Source organism: Pituophis catenifer, unplaced genomic scaffold (assembly GCF_029215685.1).
Source record: "Pituophis catenifer annectens isolate HBS135680 unplaced genomic scaffold, rPitCat1.0.hap2 SCAF_3, whole genome shotgun sequence".
NCBI lineage: Eukaryota > Metazoa > Chordata > Lepidosauria > Squamata > Colubridae > Pituophis > Pituophis catenifer.
The window spans coordinates 111,139,091-111,159,313 of NW_027256883.1; the positions used below are offsets into that span (position 1 = coordinate 111,139,091).

Below are 20,223 nucleotides of genomic sequence, written 5' to 3' on the forward strand. Positions count from 1 at the left end.
TCCGTAATACCTGCCAGGTCCGCACCCCCCTCCGAAATAAGATCACAAATGAGGGGGGCTTTATTAACCACCGACCTGGCATTACACAACATCAGCCGCGGACCCTGGGCCTGAAAACCCAGGACACGAGTTGCGCATTGGGGGCCGGAGTGCACAATCGCTCGGAGACAGCGCATGCGCACCCCCGACACTTGATGTGACCCCCTGCGTCCGCCATACCTGCCCCTCCCACTTATCACATTGATGGAATTGCCCTTTTTTTCGCCACCCGGAGCCCCGGTTAGATTACCCTTCTCGCCTCCTCCGCTGCGCCCAACCAACCCACCACCCTGCACAGTAGCCCCCCCGGTCCATCTCTACAACCCCCTCCCCCCTTCCCGGGTCCCCTTAAAAACTCCTCCCCCCTCCCAGACCCTTTTAAAATACAAGATGAAAATTTGACTAAAAAACCCCACAACCTCCTCCTCGCTGCATGCCACCTCTCTGGGTTCCAAGACCCTTCATCGAGGTGGGCCCTCGATAGCGTAGAGGGCCAAATCTGCGAGAAGGGGGAATCTCGCAGACCAAGAAGTTCAGTCCTAGAATACATCTGGGGGACTGTAATGATGATAAAGAGGCTGACATAGTCCGGGAGCCTCAAAAGAGGAAACTTCATCGGCTGATGACAAAGTCCAGGGAGAGGCGTAACAAGCGATGGAACAAAAGCCCTCCCCATTGCCCTCTCACTGCAATGGGGGAATCCGACAAGTAAAGGACCGCATGGACCGCTCTCTCACACCGGTCATGTTGGGAGAACTAAAACCCCAGTCCTGTTGCCAGCAGGCAAGTTCCATCAGTCTGGTACATCATCCCTGGTACCTCCTGGAGGGGGGGCAGAGCGGAACACCCAAAGGCAAGACAGACAGTTCCATGTCAAAGACATGTCCAGATGAAGCAAATGACAAAGACCGGCCTTTCACACCCCCACCAACCTTATCCCCAAAGTAAAACCTGGGGAGGGGCGGTGGGAGGAAACTTGGGGAGACCCCCATCTGCCATGTTGACCCACTGTCCGGCAGCCCCAACTCCTCCGACCACCAGAGGGCCATACACAGCATTGATGGTATGGCACGGTCCAAGGGCAAGAAGAAAGCCAGGGGCACTCGGGATGGAGTCCAGCGGGAATCTAGCGAGTCCAGCGGCCTCTGCAGCGACGCAAAGATGTAATAGCCGCCGTAGCAACCTCGGCCGCCTCAGGGAGTGCCCAGCAACACTGCAAAAGCCTGGGGCAACCCCCCCCATTCGGCCACCGAGGCCATGGCTTCCTCAGTGCATCCCAAGCGCCGGCTCTCCCAGCGTTCTCCCGGCTGCCCAATTGCGCCGACCGCAGCTGCAGCCTCTCAGCTGATTATCTCCAAATTCCACACTGTCACTGTTTCCCTCCGACGCTGATAGTGCTGGTGGCACTCCCCGACATCCTCACTAAGCCTGCAAATCATCGAGTCCAAGCCCCTAGATGTTCCGACAGCCAGGCGGGCCCTCAAACAGATGCCAGGACCCCCGAATCCCCTCCAGGGAAGCAGAAGCCCCCCCTCAAGGTAAGCTCACTGGCGTTTCACAGCCATCTTGAGGCATGCGCAGAAGGGGAAATGCCCTTGAATGTAAATAGGGATGCTAAGCAGAGGTGCCCAGCAGCTGGGATTCTTTTTAATTATTTCAGGCAAAACACAAGCAACACCTGGTGCCTCGTTCAATTTAAGGGATTCAATCAGTCAGATTATCCTTCACATGGAGGCAGGAGGCCAATTCTGAATCTGATCCAGGTCGATCTCACTCTCATTTAGGTTACTAGCAGGATCCATGTATAACCCTCTGAAATACTCCTCCCAGGGTTGAATTGGCACTTGACTGAGGAGATTTCCTAATCCTCTGGTAGTTTGTCAGAAGAGGGAAGAATCCTTCTTCCTGATTGATTGCATGTTTCTGTCAGGTACCTTCATTGCCCATCTTTTGTTTTGTTCTAGGAGGGCTTTATATTGTGCCTTTAAATTTCATAGGGAAAGTAATTGGTCTTCAGAAGAAAAATGTTTCTTCTTTCTGTACATTTAATGATATGATCTTTTCAGTTGTTCACAGTCTTGATAAGAACATTTTTTTTAATGTTTTACACCCCAGTTAATGGAGTGTTGCTTTGTTTCTTTGACCAAAGCAGATTTCAGGTTAAAAATCAACACATCATACAAATCAGTATGATTTTTGAGACTTCATGTCTAACAGGCATGCACATATTTCTAGCAGATGCTTTTGCATTACCTTCATTCCATTTAATTTGTATCTCTGTGTTGTTGATTTCCAGGATTGAGGTATGGACTGCTTCTGTTTTTACTGATTCTCAGAGGGGCATCATAGTTAGTAGTGGGGGATGGTGATAACTCTCTAATCATGAATCTATGCCCATGCACTATAGGACATTTAGGAGATCATGCAATAAGATCCAGTAATCAATTATTTTCTTCCTGCCTCCCCCCGCCCCCCCCCCCAATTCTGCTGGATGATTCCCATCTTGGAAACCATCAAGTATACACAGCTCTAAACATTTGGTTATCTGCCTAACACATAATCCTACCCAATTAGATTTTAAATTCTTAAATTCTCTAGTGTATAGGGGTCTCTCTAGTGTGTCCTCCTCATAAAAAGTCATAAATTGATGCAATAGTCAATTTCTCACTTTAATGAGTATTATCAAAGCCCATCTAATTATTCCTGGAAGACTTGTGTATATATTCTCTACCGTTATAAGTTCTCTAACAGGAAAGACTTAGGTTGGGAAAAGACAGACATGAAACAAGCAATGTCACTGCAAGGCAATGCCTACAAGTACAGCATCCTTTGCACCAGAACCAGAGCTTTACTCTTATTATTCTTATTCTCTGAGGCTCTCGGGAGAGCTGATTTCCTGCTTGATAAGGGGAGGACAGGAAGGGTAGTGATTCCCCCTTCACCTGCCTACATATTCTCCCTTTCCTCTGCGGGCCACAACTTCTCCTGAGGCAGCACTGTGACAGAGATGGGGGAGGGGAATGGAGGAGGCAGAGACCACACTGGGACTATGCTTGCCTCAGTCTTTCCAGTCTAATCCTTTGTGGGTTCTCTGAGAGAGTGCACGTAAGAGTAGGCAACCAATCCCACGACATGCTAATTTAAAAATTGGAAAAAACATTGGATAGGGCAAGATGGTTTGTGAACTTTTTAACAGAGCAATGTTTGTTATTTTTATACAATTAGACCTCTCTCTCTTTCCTCCGGTGAGATTTTCACAGTGGTAGGACAACGACTCAACATGGTAAAGGTCAACTTTGGCATGCATTTTCTTTTGATGCCAGCATTTCCATGTTTGAACCTAAGAACTGATGTATGAAGGAAACCCACATGCAGGGTATGAAGGCAGCTGCTGGTACTCAGAATTATGCTGTGGTTTTCACCGCATATTCTAGATATTTAGGTTTGTACTTTAAATTATATGTACTATCCTGAAGGGCTTTTATAAGAAAGTCATGGATTAACATTGTAGTAAATAAAAAGATAAGTAGGTGGATTGACTTTGATTCAAAATTCAGGAATTTTCAAGGCAGGTTAAGGTGGGGAAAACTGCTGCAGACTTTGATACAGAATTCTGTAGAAAGGAGGTGGATTGGTTCACATCTGAAAAGTCCTGGAAAAGTGGTTGGGTCAGCTTTAGGGATTCTAGTGTTGTCAAGGAAACAGTAGATTCAGCCTGCAACCTTAATTCATTTAAGAACTCTGGATTGGGGTCTGGTGTGCATAAACTCATGCAGGCATCTTTTGGGGTGGTCTGTCTGATAGATCTTAGGTGAAAGTGGATGTGAACATCCAAAGGCACTTGTTGTAGACAAAGATGATTAGGGGACTGGAGGCTAAAACATATGAAGAACAGTTGCAGGAACTGGATATGTCTAGTTTAATGAAGAGAAGGACTAGGGGAGACATGATAGCAGTGTTCCAATATCTCAGGGGCTGCCACAAAGAAGAGGGAGTCAAGCTATTCTTCAAAGCACCTGAGGGCAGAACAAGAAGCAATGGGTGGAAACTAATCAAGGAGAGAAGCAATTTAGAACTAAGGAGAAATTTCCTGACAGTTAGAACAATTAATAAGTGGAACAACTTACCTGCAGAAGTTGTGAATGCTCCAACACTGGAAAATTTTAAGATGTTGGATAACCATTTGTCTGAAGTGGTGTAGGATTTCCTGCCTGGGCAGGGGGTTGACTAGAAGACCTCCAAGGTCCCTTCCAATTCTTCTATTCTATTCTATTCTATTCTATTCTATTCTATTCTATTCTATTCTATTCTATTCTATTCTATTCTATTCCTGATTTAACCGCTACACCACACTGGCTCACTTGTATTCCTTTCTAGCAAGTGGCTAATTGCCCAAACAAACTTAATTTTGCTAATGACACCTGACTATATGATAGAATTATAGTCATCATATGGTTTTAGATGATGTTGCTTATAAGCCATCTAGGAATACAGTCAGTTTCCTATATGGATGTTTTCGCCCAAATTATACCTTTCTACATAATAGTTGTAATCTTATTTTACACCTGTGGTTTTCTGAGATTTCAAAATGATTTAGACATATTCCAAAACAGGGCTAAATACCATCACCAGGTACAAATACCCATAATTTTAAGTTTGCACTAGGGGTTATTCCTCGCTGAACTTTTCATGCATTCTCATGTAAGGTGAAAGGTTGGCTGTAGCTAATCTTTATAGCAGGGGAGAAATGCTACTGGTTCGCTCTGGTTTGGGCAAACTGGTAGTGATAAAAACTACCATTTTGGGTGAACTGGTAGTAAAAAAATGCTTTAAAAAGTAAAAAAAAAAGGTTCCAACGATCACAGCTGTGCTGCGCAATCCTCAGAACCTTTTTTTTAAAGCATTTTTTTACTACCGGTTTGGTCGAATAGGTAGTAAAAAAATGCTTTAAAAAGTTTTTTTAAAGTTGGCCACTCCCACCCAGTCACATGACCCCCACCAAGCCACGCCCACAGAACCGGTAGCAAAAAAATTTGCATTTCACCTCTGCTTTATAGGGCTGGTTTAGTCCATAACACCATATTCAAATTAGCCGACTAATCTGCAAACATCAACTCCATCAACTAATCAAGATGTAACAACACAGGCAACCAACCAGCAACAAAGTTCACAGCAACAAAGCCAGCACCCCACACCTCTCCACCAGTATTTATAGAGAGACGGCAGCTCCGATCACGCTTTGTTCGCACAGGCACAAAGCCGAAGGCACCAGCCTGAAGATGACAAGCGAGACCTCATCGAAATGTCGCCAAGATACTCTCAATCTTACACGGGAAAAGACCTGAATACGCCAAGACTTGCATACCTCTACCCGTGAAAATCTACAGTGAAATCACAATTCACTAGTTTCTGGGCTTTTTTTTCTTTTTCTGGCAGGCAGCAGACCCTTTGCTGCCCATTGGGAGACTAAAATAGATCTATTTCGGCCTTATAAGGCCTCATCAGTTAGCCACACCCTCATCTCATGTATCCTCCCTGTAAAGGTACAATATTTGTTTTTCTTTCTTTTTCGTAGGTTTTGGGTGTATGTCTCTTTAGCCAGGTTCTACCTACGAGAACCTATAGAGAACACCGTAGGATATATATATATATATATATATATATATATATATATATATATATATATATATATATATATATATATTTTCTCAGGTTTTCGCGGGTGTTTGTATGTAGGTCTTTGGTTATTCGGGTCTTCTCCCACGTAAAATTGGAAGTGTCTTGGCGACATTTCGACGAAGTCTCATTCGTCATCTTCAGGCTGGTGTTCTCGGCTTCGTGCTTCCAGGAGCAATGTGAGATCGCAGCTGTCTCTTCCTTTTAACTGCTAGTGGGGGTGTGAGCTGATTGGGTGGGAACTTGGCTGTGTTCTGATTGGGTGGAGGTGTGTTCTGATTGGTTAGGGGCTTGGCTGTGCTCAGCTTAGTCTGAGTTGCAGGGGGATTTGAGCTGGTGAGCTGCGTTGTTGTTGTTTGGCTTCGTGTTTGTGGCCGTGCCACCTCTTCATGGTGGGTGTCAGTCTGCTTCATGTATGGATTGGAGGGGTTTAAAGTGGCTAATGATGCAGCTGCGGGTTTTCTCCTGCGTAAAATTCGAAGTGTCTTGGCGACGTTTTGACGAAGTCTCATTTGTCAAAACAAATATATATAATATATATATGTGTAGGTCTTTGGTTATTTGGGCTTTCTCCTGCGTAAAATTGGAAGTGTCTTGGCGATGTTTCGACGAAGTCTCATTCATCATCTTCAGACTGGTGTTTTCGGCTTTGTGCTTCTAGGAGCAATGTGAGATCGCAGCTGTTTCTTCCTTTTAACTACTAGTGGGGGTGTGAACTGATTGGGTGGGAGCTTGGCTGTGTTCTGATTGGGTGGAGGTGTGTTCTGATTGGTTGGGGGTTTGGCTGTGCTCTGATTGGATGGGGATATGTTCTGTTTAGGTGGGGGCTTGGTTGTGCTCGTGTTAGTCTGAGTTGCAGGGGGATTTGAGCTGGTGAGCTGCATTGCTGTTTTTTGGCTTTGCGTTCTTGGTTGTGCCACATCTTCATGGTGGGTGTCAGTTTGCTTCATGTATGGATTGGAGGGATTTAAAGTGAAGAAACAGCTGTGATCTCACATTGCTCCTAGAAGCACAAAGCCGAAAACACCAGCCTGAAGATGACGAATGAGACTTCGTCGAAACGTCGCCAAGACACTTCCAATTTTACGCAGGAGAAAACCCGAATAACCAAAGACCTACATACAAATACTGGCAAAAACCTCAGAAAATATATAATTTGTTTTTGTAGATTTTTTTGTTTTTTGTAGATATATATAATCTCACACACACCATATCAAAGTTGTATTTCAAATACATATTTTCATTTTACTTTCAAATCAAATATTATTTTTTTCCCAAGGTACACATTTCTAAACATATGCTATTCTACAAACACATAGTTTGTCTACATTTTAATTTTTAATGGGCAGCCTTGCAAATGTTAGAAGATATAATATAGCAAGATGGGCAGCAAAAAGATTTAATAAATAAAAAATCTGACAAGTCCTGAAAATGTGGATCAAATTAAATACTCAAGAATAGCTAGGGAATAAATTTAAGGCCCAAAGGACTATCCTGATATGGAAAGAAATAAAAAATGTTTACCCATTGCCCTCTAAACCAAAACATAATTTGTTTGCATATAGCATATTGGGTAAATATTGCCAATGGTGATTTATTCAGTAAACATGATTAAGCAAACTATGACTTAGTGTATTATATGAACCCCATCTGAGTCAGGTGGTGTAGCATTGCCAGATGACAATGTTCATTACAGGATCTGAAGATATTTAGGAAAATGAAAAATGAGATAGCATGGCTGCCTTTCTAACCACTGTATGTCTTGACAGTTATTGTAGTCTATCAACTCTTGGTTTCTCTCTGGGAGATTGGAGATAAGGGTTTTTCCATATATTATCTTTGATTCTTTTTCCCCCTTTTTTGCACTGCAAAAAAGATACACATATGTCTTTGGAGAAGACATTACTTGTGTTCACATAATCCCATTTTTCTTCTTGTCTGAATTTACATGACATGTTGAGTCACCAGTTAATCAGATTTGCTGGGTTCACACAACCTGATAGGCTAACGTTTGGGTTTTTTAAAAAAATTAAATTACAGATCAATGTCTCATGTAAACACAACCCTTCTCTCTCCATCCAACAAACATGAAGAATTCCTGTGATGGATAGACATATCCCTTTCTCCAGTATGACAGCCTGACTGAATTAGAAGAAAGCAATGAATCAGAACAAGGATTTCGTGCACTGAGGCCTCTGCCAAAGATAAACATGTTGACACTCAGTAATTTCACATATATCAACTTAACATCTGCCGCCTGTGAAGGAACTCTTATGGTATATGCCAACCAGGCCTCAGCTTCAGAGGTGGCACATACTCTTCACATTGGTGACTGGCGTGAAGATGATTTCAACTGCCTGCTGTGTTCTCCAAATAATGCCTCTGTAAACAATGATCAGCCAATTTCATTCTAATTTTGAAAATTTCAGGGTAATTAAAGCCAGGCAATGGCTTGCAAACACTTTAATTAAGTCTGATTGAGGAAGATGGAAGGGGAGCAAGGGAGTAAGGGATGATTGGCAAAGCCAGAAATAATACAGAGTTCCAAGATGAATGTGTAAACACTAATCACATAACTACCAATGTAGCTTATAAGTCATATTTAGCATGACGTGAAATATAGGTAATCCTCAAGTTACGACCACTGGGATCAGAATTTCCATTGCTATGCAAAGTGGTTATTAAGTGAGTTGCACTCTATTCTTCAATCTTTTTCTTGTTAAGCAAATGGCTGCTGCAATTCTTAAGCAATCATACAATTGTAAAATGAATCTGGCTTCCCTCATTGACTGCTTGTCAGAAGCTAGCTGGGAAGGTTGGAAATGTCAGTCTCATGACCCCAGAGCATGGCAACAGCCATAAATACATGCCAGTTGCCAAGTGCCCCAAACTTCGATCATATGACAATGGGGATGTTGCGATGGTCATATGTGTGAGGACAGATCATAAATAACTTTTTTCAGTGCCATTGTAACTTTGAACAGTCGCTAAACAAATGATTGTAAATTGAGAACTATATCTGTAGAGACTGAAGCTGACCTCAAAGGACAGTTACAGAATTGCCAGATTGTTCTCCAAACTTCTGATACCTGATGCTTGTCTAAATTTCTACTAAACACATTTTTTCCCCTCATGAAAACCATGGGGGCTAGAAATAAGGATTAAAAATCCCCTGTGGAACTTTCCCTTTTTTTATCTCAGATGCTGTTGAGGGTGTGGCTGCTGAGATAAAGGTTGAGCATAAGGTCCATGGCAAATGGAGTTTTTTCCCTGTTCTTTTAAGATCCCTCTAAATAAAGATGCATTGGAATTCGTGATCATACTCTATGAAATGTTGATGCAACTCTCTGCTGCTTTAATACTATTGGACTCCAAAATGTCAAAATAGCAAAGTGCACATACAAGAACATTCATAATTTGCAGAAGCAAGTTACAGGCTCATTTCATCTGCAGCTTTGTCCCCATCTTTCCTCGGAAAATTCCTACAGATCCAAGCTGACATTTGATTATCATTTTAAACTGAAAATGTTGGGGGTGAATTATTGTTTGTAAAACAGGCATTTGATTTCAGATGCAGTACAAGAACTAGAACTGCCCTGCTTTGTATAGCAACAAATTCTTCTCTCTGGGTCCAAAAAGAAGAATGCAGATTATTTTTAAAATGAATTACGCTAATTAAGAGAAAAGGCTGCACATTGTCTTAATTTAATTAATTTATGGCAGCTGCAACATGATATATGCATTCACTTGAAGATATATTTAAACAGGAAAAGTAAGTATAATTTTCACTGTTCAATGCTTGCCTTGACACAGATTTTGATCATTTGGCTGGCATATACTACATACAATAGGTGTTTCAGGTAATTTTTCCAGAAAGTTCAAAAAGTACTTTCTATTTCATTGATAAAAGATTTTAAATCAGACTCTGTGAAGTTACTTTACACTGGTAAGATCACCTTTCCATTCAACTCAGTGGACCCTGATCTATTCAGAAATGTCTTTCTCTAAGGTATGGTTTTTCTAATCTTGCTATCTGATATTTTTTTATCTAAAAAGTTTTAGAAGTACTGGTTTTCATCTAGCCTGATTCTCAAAAAAAAAAAAAAAATTGGAGTGTAATGCTTGCTATCCTTTCCCCCTTAGACAGATACTTAATAAAACTACTTTTACCATTCCAATTTATGATAATCCCTTCTGGGATCATATCTTGTTCTTCAACTATGCTTTAACCTCTAGTTATTTTACAGAAAAAGAGATAAAAGCTGAATTATTTTTGAATAATTAATATGTTGACCACAATGTAAAAATAAGTTATTTTTGTAAGCATATCTATAGCAGCTAAAAATAAATGTGAGGGGGATAGGTTGTGATTAACTTCAGAAATAAAATTTAAAATCTTAAAATTATATGTCCTTCATCACTACTTGCAAACATGCTTTAGGAGCATTAACTGTGTTGATCTGTTTGACAGCATTTATTCTGGCATAAGTTTTGATAGCATGAGAAATAATGTCCTCAGATTGAATAGTTAAAGACTATTTAATTGTTAGTTAAAGCCTAACTATTCACTTTGTGTAATATTTAGTTAAAGACTAAATATATGCAAACAAATCTAATAATATTTCATTAACTATCACTCTTAACAACTATAAATGCATTTAAGGATGGCTTAACAAAAGTTAATGCCATAATAAATTTATTATTTTTAAAGTATCATTTTTTCCCATATACAAATATGTTCCATCTATAAAAATTCATTTGCCTAACTCTTACATATTGTGGAAAACACAGTCTCCTTTTCTACTTCTCCTATGAGGGCACTTTGATGGCGTGTTTTAGTTCTCTCCCATTTGCCCCTCCTTGCTAAACAGGAATGATAAGCTGTCATTGTCAGCCTGTCTATTCAGCACTTTTCTTATTAATAGTCAGAAATCATTTACTTGAAAGAAGTTCCCTCATTATCATTCACTACTTTACAGTCTGAAGTGGCACATAATTAGCAATAATTTTTAACTTCCCAGTTCTCCATAATTAGCAAGAATATGACTTCCCCTATTCTTTAGTGGTTGTCCATCCAAGATCTGTTACAAGGTACAAACCCACTTAGATTTTTTTTCCATCATTCAAGGTCACTGTTTGCTTTGAGTCTGTATAAACCCAGAATAAAAAAAAAGGGACTGAATGCTAAGATTATTGGCTGCAAATTCCCACTCATTTTATAATTTGGAAAATTCCTTCACTTGTAATTGCAAAGGTCTATAATAAACACTTTTTCTATGTGGTAATCAAGTCATGTTTATGATGTCATCTTTAGTCTGTCAGTCACATTTCATGTCCTGCTGGAGTCTCAGGCTTATGAAGTCCTTATGCAGCAGACAAGTTGTACACTCACCTTTGGGATAACATCTATTTTTTTTTTTAAATAAAGACAAATATGGAATGGAATTTCAGGCAGGCCTAGCCTAATCAGAAGGAAGTCTTACTCAGTTGAAGGAGGCTCCCCCACCCCCTTAATCAGTCTACTTAGAAATTTAACTTTAATTATACTGCTCTAATGTGAATTCCACATATGGCACTAGATTTTTAAACTAGTTTGCATGTAACATTTTTCTGCATTCTCAGATAGGTGAAAGATGTGAATAAAATTCTGGAAACATCAACAGCTTAAAGGAACAATGAGGAATAATATTAAAAAACTATTTCATTCAGAAGTAGGTCACTGGTCCATTTAACCTGGTGCCAACTGAGATGTTTATCAGCTTTCAACACTGTAGACAGATTTCATTCTACCTGGGAGGGGGAGCCAAGTTAGTGAGACAGAAAGAGCTCCTGAAATAAACTTTGGGCTTGTGACAGGCCTTATCCATCTGGCTTAACTCTACACCCCCAAAATGTCATTTAGAGAAAAGAATCAGACCAGCCCCATAAATGACACTGGGACCAAATCGAACCAAGCAGAGAAACAAAGAAACACAGAACCCAGGATTAACGCCTATCTCCCCCATTGCACAAACAACAACAAAAAATCTGCCTGACTTCTGGTCTGGAGCCGCGGCGTCACAGTCGGGGAATTAGCGGGCTCTAATGAGCCCGCGGAAACCCCGACTGACGAACCGCTGTCCGATCGGTCTTCGGACCGACCCCCATCCTGCAGGGATGGGGGGTGAAGAGGAGCGCCTTGGTGGGCCAAGAGGAGCAGGCAAGCTCCTCGGAGGCCAGAGGGAATCCTCAAAGTCGGCGGCAGGGATAGGCAGCCATGGCGGCTGCCACGAAGCTGCGGCAGACCGGGACACAAGATCGGGCAGGAGGAAGAAGAAAGAGCAAGAGTTTCAAAGCCGGGTGAGTGACACCAACCCAGGCAATAAAGATTACTTGGAATATTTTTTTAAAATATAAGACCCCAGCCTTAAACAGCGGCTATAGATCCGTGGGCCTTGAAGTTTTAAAAAAAAGGAGAAAAAAAATGGAGACCCGAGACAAACTTTGCAGTAATTAAATTGGCTTAGAAAAACTTATTCTTAATAATTTGGAAAATTGGACTTTTTATTTCTATTTTTTGGAGTGGATTGAAGAAATAATTTCTTGGGAATTTAAACCAGTGAAAGTTAACGAAGTTAATGAAGATTGACAGACAGGTGGTTATAAAGTTGCCATGAAGTCTGCGGTGACTAAACAGGAAAGTGGATTGAAGAGATTTTATTTTCTGCTTGGAAAGGGAATATCCTAATTGGCTTTCTATTTTGGATTATTATGACTACTTTGGAATTAATTTTGGACTAATGGATTTTGGAAATTTCTATCCTGTTTTGGGTGACTTTAAGAAGAAAGAACCAGGATTTTTTCTATAATGGAAACTTACAGACCTAGCAAAAAGAAGGTGTGGTACATGAACAAAGACAGGAAGTGAAGACATCATGTTCGAAGCAGACATTTATAAGAGCACTAAAGTGATACACAGAACTTTTAATTTGAATAGATGAACTTTGAAGTGGAACATATGGACAGACAGGAAAAAGTAGAAACAAAATAGATTTAAACTAAATGTAACTAAATTGTATGTAATGTTTAAAAGCCTAAAGGTTTTTTTTTTTTTTGGATTAACAATAAAGGGAAAAATAATAAATGGCAATTGAAATAGGGACTTATGTACTAAATGGTTAAAAATTATAATGAGAAGTGTATACTAATGTGAGATAACCTTAAGAAAATTTATTATTAGTTGTAACATGCCTTAACCATATTTTGCAAACAAAGCTAGAATGTTGACTATGATTGATTAATATATTATTGAATGAAACTATGAAATACACAGATGATAGAGATAAATTGTGATTTAATTTAACAAATATGGGAAATGATGATTATCATGAAACATAATGAGAATTAATTTTGATGAATATGCTGAGACAAGATTAAATAGATAATTATGATGCAAGAGAAAAATAAAATAATGAGGTGAAGGATACTAACTAGATAAGAGTTAGAGACTTGGAGGAAATAAGTGGGAAAATAATTAAAATGCTGGAAATCAGCCAAACAATGGCAGGAGAGTTGGAGGAGACTATGCTGGAAATCAGCCAACATAAAATGCTGGAAATCAGCTAAACAATAGGAGGAGAGTTGGAGAAAAATATGCTGGAAATCAGCCAAACAATGGAAGGAGTTCTGGAGGAGATTATGCTAGAAATTAGCCAAATAAAATACGTTGAAGTCAGCCAAACATTGGAGGGAGTATGGGAGAAGATTATGCTAGAAACTAGGTACCTTAAAAGAGTTGATAATTTGGAGAAGGAATAAGTAATATGTTTTTGTGATAAAACTGTGTAATATGTGGGATATTAGATTGGAAAGTCTAAGACATTTTGATTTGATAAAAAGGGTCAAGTAACTAAGATGTTGATAAAATTGTGTTTTATAAATCTTAACAAAATGGAGATATATTGAAATTGAAATCAATAATTTTGGTGATAAAATTGTAAGGTATATATTTAGAACAAGAGACTAGAATATTGTTAATAATTATTTGGATAATTGATGAGATATAGATACAGAGATAAGGAGTTAAAATTTAATTTGAAGTTAAAATTGTAGTGATATATTAGATTTGTTTAGATGAATGTGTTAGAATTTTATGTTTAGATTGGTTTTTCTTTTTTTTCTTTTTTTTTCTTCTTTCCTTTCTCTGTTTTAAATTTTAAATTGTTTTAAATTTTTAAAAAAGATGTTATGGAAAAGGGGAATAGAGTGTATCAAAGAATGTAAGCATGTTAACCATCTATGACCGGATTGAAACTCTGTTCTTGAAAGTTATATTTTATGTTTATGTTTGGGAAAAAATAAAAAAACATTTACAAAATAAAAAAATCTGCCTGAGGGCCCATTCACCTCCAAAGATTATGACAACACAGAACCCAGTCATAAGACAAGCCACCTCCCTGAGTTCAAAGACTCAACCCAAATTTGTCCTGACTCCCAGCAGGGGTCTATAATAATTCGCTGCATCCAACTCACCATGGCCAATTTACCACAGGCTAAATTGCTGTGGGACAAGTGTTACACTAATATCAAAGAAATGGTGGAATAGAATCATTAAAGAAAGGATGCAAAAGGAGGGACAGAATGAAATGTGAATGGCAAAAAGTAAAATATATTTTTAATTTATTTTAAATAATTAAATAGAATTGTTAAATTGTCCTGTGGCAAATTGTCCCATAGCAAGTTGGCTGTGGCAAGTTGTCTTATTCTCCCCAGCAGGGAGCTAACCCCTTGAGACAAGCGTCCTGCATCTCCCTCCAACTACATCACTAAACCTTTCCCATGAAGTCTGCCTTCTGTCTTCAGAAATTTTGACCCTTATATTGCAACAGCTAAATGAAATTGCAGCCAAGGTAGGTAGCTTCCAACAAGCCCTTGATCTGCAAATCCCCCATAGAAACCTGAGAATTAATACTGCAACAGAAGCTGGTCACAGTCAGCATTCTGGCAGCCTATTCCTCCAGGCATCCAGAAAAAAAGTGACTCCTCCTAGAAATCCATAGGAATGCCCACAGATGGAACAACCTCAAGCTTATTGTGATCTCCCTATCTTAGATCCTAAACTGCCAAAGCAGAACAATTGGCTTTCCCTTTATTTTCACTATCTACCTAGTTTAAGAAACACCAAATGCATGCCTGGCTAGGTGACTCAGTGGCTAAGACACTGAGTTTGCCGATCAGAAAGGTCAGCAGTTCAGCAGTTTGAATCTCTGGTGTAGGTCTCCTGCAAGAGCAGGGGGGTTGGACTAGATGACCTCAAAGGTCCCTTCCAACTCTGTTACTGTTATCTTTATCTTTTTAAGTTTTTTTCTCAGCCTTTTCTCCCTTCCAGATTCATTCAAATGAGCAAATTCCTATGGTGGACTTATCACTTCTGAACCATCAGAGGTTTTAAGGAGACTTAGTCAGAATCTCATCACTAGAAAAGTGACAAAAGGTCATGAACTTGCAGATAAGATCCATAAAAACGCACACTTCCAAAAGCAATAAATCTGCCAGACTTGGCAGCAGCAAAGAGGTTAAGCAAACTTCAAAGGAGGAAGCTATAAACTCAGAAGTCATTAATCTGAGGGGAGGGAAAAACTTGTTGACATCAAAACAATCTTGATGTGCCCTCCCAGTGCTGGTAGTGATATGGAAGTCCAGCACAATTTAATTCATCTGCCCCTTTGAGTTGCTCAACCTCATGTTATTGCCTCTTCTATGACCAAGACACATAGAAAGCTGTCAGCACATTACACTGGTTCATCAATAACAGTGAAAGTGGCACTGACAGTGACTCCTCTGGAAGTTTTACACCAGCAATTCTCAAGAAACCCATGTAATCCCAAGCAGCAGTTAACCAAAAGAAAGAGCTTGTAAATGTAACAAAGCTCAGCCAAACAATACAGAAACCCAATCTGGAGATATAACCTCATCTGCCTCCAAAACTAAGGCACCTCCCCTGACCCATAGGAACCTGACTCTTAGAAGAAACAGTTCCCTTCATTTCCACTTAACACTGGACAACCTACAAAGAATGTTTGGGATCCTTTCTTGCCAGTGATCCACATTTCACTGCCTATGCTGCACTGATTCTCCAGATGGACGTACATTTGGAAGAGAAGAATGTGAAGCCTGTTGTGCCACTCCTCCTCCCCCACAGAAGGAGACACAACTATAGTAGCCTCAACTGTCAACTAATATGAACCTTCTACCCTTGCAAAAATCACCCACCCAGTCCCAAGTGCACAATATCTCTGCTTGACATTTAAGCATTTATTCACCAGCATAATGTCATCCTTTCAACCTGGAATGTGGCTGAGACTGGGTGGTTTATATCCACCAAAGATCCCTGTTTTACTGACTTCCTCTCCCACGATGACATCAACTGCTTCAGTGTGGCTGCCTCATCAAGGCTATGGGAACTGAGAAAGGCATAAAGCAACGCTGCATATTGGCCCCATTCCTAATTCTATTTTTATATCAAGTATATATTGGACCATTTCCTCAACCTGAAGTTTCACTTCCCCAAACTGGCTGGAAGACACACATTTCTGTTTTATACTAGGCAGACGATGTAGCAATACTCTCAAGAATACCTGTTGGCTTAAAAGAGCACTGAGAGCACTAGGGCAGTATTGCAAGGAAGAGCAGCTAGGATTCAGGTATGAGAAAAACAAGATTTGCAAAAAGTACTTGCCAAAGGTCTAAGAATCAATGGCAGATATATGGCCATGAAATTGAGCAGGTGTACTGTTTCAAATATTTGAGAAATAATAGCCCTACATTCTGCCAACAGTAGGAAACCCCATGAAGACAATGTCACTGAAAATGCACAGATGAGCTCATTTCGGGGGTGCACACGCGCTGTTTACGAGCAATTGCGCACTCCGGCCCCCAATGTGTGACTCGTGTCCTGGGTTGCACAGAGTCTCAGGCCCTGGGCCCGCAGCTGATGTTGTGCAATGCCAGGTCGGTTGTTAATAAAGCCCCCCCCTCATTTGTGATCTTATTTTGGAGGGGGGTGCGGACCTGGCAGGTATTACGGAGACCTGATTGGGCCAGGAGGGGGGGTCCCCCTTGCTGATATGTGTCCACCTGGTTTCCATGCATTTCATCAGCCAAGGGCTCAGGGAAGGGGTGGGGGGGGTGGCGGCGATTATTAGGAAAAGTCTTTGTCCGAGGGAGACCACTGTTCCTCAGATAGCCGGATGTGAATCCCTTTTTGTGAAGTGGGGCCGTGGGGTGCAGATGGGTTTACTGACTGTGTACCTGGCTCCCTGCCACATAGCGGCGACCCTGCCCGAGCTACTTGATGTTATTGCTGGGGTGGCAGTTGATACCCCCAGACTTATTATCATGGGGGATTTCAACCTGCCATCCGCCGGTGAGGCGTCAGAAGTGGCTCGGGAGTTCATGGCTTCCATGACGGCCATGGACCTGACCCAGTTAGTTCAAGGCCCCACCCACACAGGGTGACACACTCTGGACTTGATTTTCGTCTCTGGTCAGTGGTTGAATGATCGTGGTAGAGGGGATTTAGACATTAAACCCTTGACACGGACAGATCATTCGCTCCTTCACTTGGACTTTCCAGTCGCTTCCCCCCGCCGCAGGGAGACGGAACCAACTAGATGGCTCCGTCCCAAGTGCCTGATGGATCCCGAAAGATTCCTGATGGAGCTTGGGCCGTTTCCTGAGACCCTGGCACACAACTTGACTGAAGACCTGGTGGCCGCCTGGGATAGTGCCACCGCCGGAGCTTTGGACCGTGTCATGCCTTTGCGGCCTCTGACCCGATGCCAATCTCAATTGGCACCTTGGTTCTCCAAGGAGCTGAGAGAGATGAAGCATCGGAAAAGACGCCTAGAGAGCATTTGGAGGACTAGTCAATCCGACTCTGACCGAACATTGGTGAGGTCTTATATCAAGATCTACCTAGTGGCGATAAAAGCAGTGAAATCTAACTATTTTTCCGCTCTTATCGCATCTGCAGAGAACTGCCCAGCCACTCTGTTTAGGGTGACCCACTCCCTTCTTCGGGAGTGCGGGAAGATGCCTTGCAGGGTCGTGCTGAGGATTTTGTGCAGTTCCTGCATGATAAAGTCGCTTGGATTCGGGAAAATTTGGACTCCGACTGGATGAGTCCAGGGGGGGGGGAGACGAGGGTAGGTCTTGAGAATATTATCTGGGAGGAGTTTGATCCTGTGGCTCCCAAGGATGTGGACAGGGTTCTGGGTAAGATTAGTGCTGCCACATGTTTATTGGACCTATGTCCCTCCTGGTTGGTACTGGCCTCCCAGGTGGTTACACGAGGCTGGCTCCAGGGGATTATAAATGCTTCTCTGAGTCAGGGTACCTTTCCCGCCACCTTGAAAGAGACGGTGGTGATGCCCCTCCTAAAGAAGCCATCCGGCTGAATTAGCTAACTATCGTCTGGTCTTCAACTACCAAGAGCCCCCAGTTGTGGGGGCAATAAACTGACTTTGTATAAATATACAAAAAGGATGAAGGCTATTACTTAGTGCATTGTAAGCCGCCCTGAGTCTCCGGAGAAGGGCGGCATATAAATCATATTTAAAAAAAAAAAACCTTCGTTTTGTGGCGAAGGTTGTTGAGAGTGTGGTAGCACAACACCTTCCCCGGTACCTGGATGAAGCTATCTATCTGGACCCATACCAGTCGAGCTTCAGGCAGGGGTACAGCACAGAAACGGCATTGGTCGCATTGGTGGATGATCTCTGGAGGGCTTGGGACAGGGGTTGTTCCTCTGTCCTGGTCCTATTAGATCTCTCAGCAGTTTTTGATACCAGCGACCATGGTATCATGCTGCAGCGGTTGAGGGGGTTAGGAATAGGAGGCACCGTGCTGCGGTGGTTCTCCTCCTTTCTCTCCGACCGCTCACAATTTGTGTTGGCAGGGGGGCAGAGGTCAACCTGCGGTGCCTCGCTTGGGGAGTGCCACAAGGGTCAGTCCTCTCGCCCCTTCTGTTCAACATTTATGTGAAGCCGCTGGGCGAGATCATCCGTGGTTTTGGGGTGAGAGTCCATCAGTATGCTGATGATACTCAGCTGTACATCTCCACCTCAGACCACCCCAATAATGCCCTTGATGTGATATCTCACTGCCTGCAGTCCGTGTGGGTCTGGATGGGGAGAAATAGGCTCAGACTCAACCCTGCCAAGACCGAGTGGCTGTGGCTCCTGGCGTCCCAATATAGTCAGCTGGTGCCATCGCTGACTATTGGGGGTGAATCTTTGCCCCCCAGAGAGAGGGGTCGTAATCTGGGTGTCCTCCTGGATTCACGGCTGTCTTTAGAAGAGCATATGATGGCCGTGGCCAGGGGGGCTTTTTATCAGGTTCACCTGATTCGCCAGTTATGGCCCTTTCTGGACCAGGACGCCTTGCGCACGGTCACTCACACCCTGGTCACCTCCCAGCTGGACTATTGTAATGCTCTCTACATGGGGCTCCCCTTGAAGAGCACTCAGAGGCTCCAACTGGTCCAGAATGCGGCCACGTGGGTGGTTATGGGCGTGACTCATTGTGCCCATTGTGCCTCCTGCACGAGCTGCACTGGCTCCCAGTGGTCTTCCGGGTACGATTCAAGGTGTTGGATTGAATTCTCCAATTCTGCCCCATTAGAACTTTTTCAGTCCAGATTTCAAAGGTTAACTCTCAAACCCCAAACTGTGTCTCTAATACCACCCTGAAACTAAAACAAACCTCATGAAAGTAGAAGCTAGAGTATAAGTGATGAAAATCAACTATTGTCTCAGACTACCCTTTATTCACCTTGGCCTTGCTCCACTATGAAGGGTGATTCTCAATTAACATGGAAAAAGAGAGTGACAACTACAATTTCATCCTTGGGCTTCTCTCCAGGCCTTCTATTTACTATGCAATATGTTCAGGCCATAGCATTCATTAAACAGTGTGTAGCAGACACAGACTGCTAACTGGACCTGGCCAGGTCTTCAACCTTTACTGCCAGTGAACCCAAGAGATATTCTGTCTCTCTGTGGCATACTTAACTAATCTTGAACTACCTAACCACCCGAGGGCTTTCCTCTGGCATGATGACAGATTCTTCTCTTAGCTGTCATTCAAGGCTGATACAGCAAGATTTCCTACCTGGAAAGATAATGCCTCTGTGGCTCTGGACACCTAGAAACAATAGAACATGTAGCTCTCCAATTCCTGTATTACAGAGACGTTTGTATTAGCCTCATCTCATCATTACTGTATAAATACCCAGGGAGCACAGGACAATTTTGCACCTCCCTGCTGTTCTCATTTACCAACCGTTCTACAACATCCAATGTTGCCAGGTTCTGTACAGTAACACTTAAAATCCATCCGATGATGGATGGTCTGTGCTGCAAACCAGTTTTAATGAGCACCTAGGATGCTCTGTATTATAATAGATTTAGTTTGTCATGCTCTTCTATATCCATTTACTGCTCCAACCACTCCCTTTATATCATTTTT

General features: G+C 42.0%; 1 protein-coding gene across 1 annotated transcript in view; it reads left to right on the forward strand.

Annotated features, from left to right (window-relative positions):
• The window catches only part of BRINP2 (BMP/retinoic acid inducible neural specific 2), an 87,806-nt gene that overhangs the window by 20,799 nt on the left and 46,784 nt on the right, over window positions 1-20,223 (forward strand). The gene's annotated exons all lie outside the window — the stretch shown is intronic.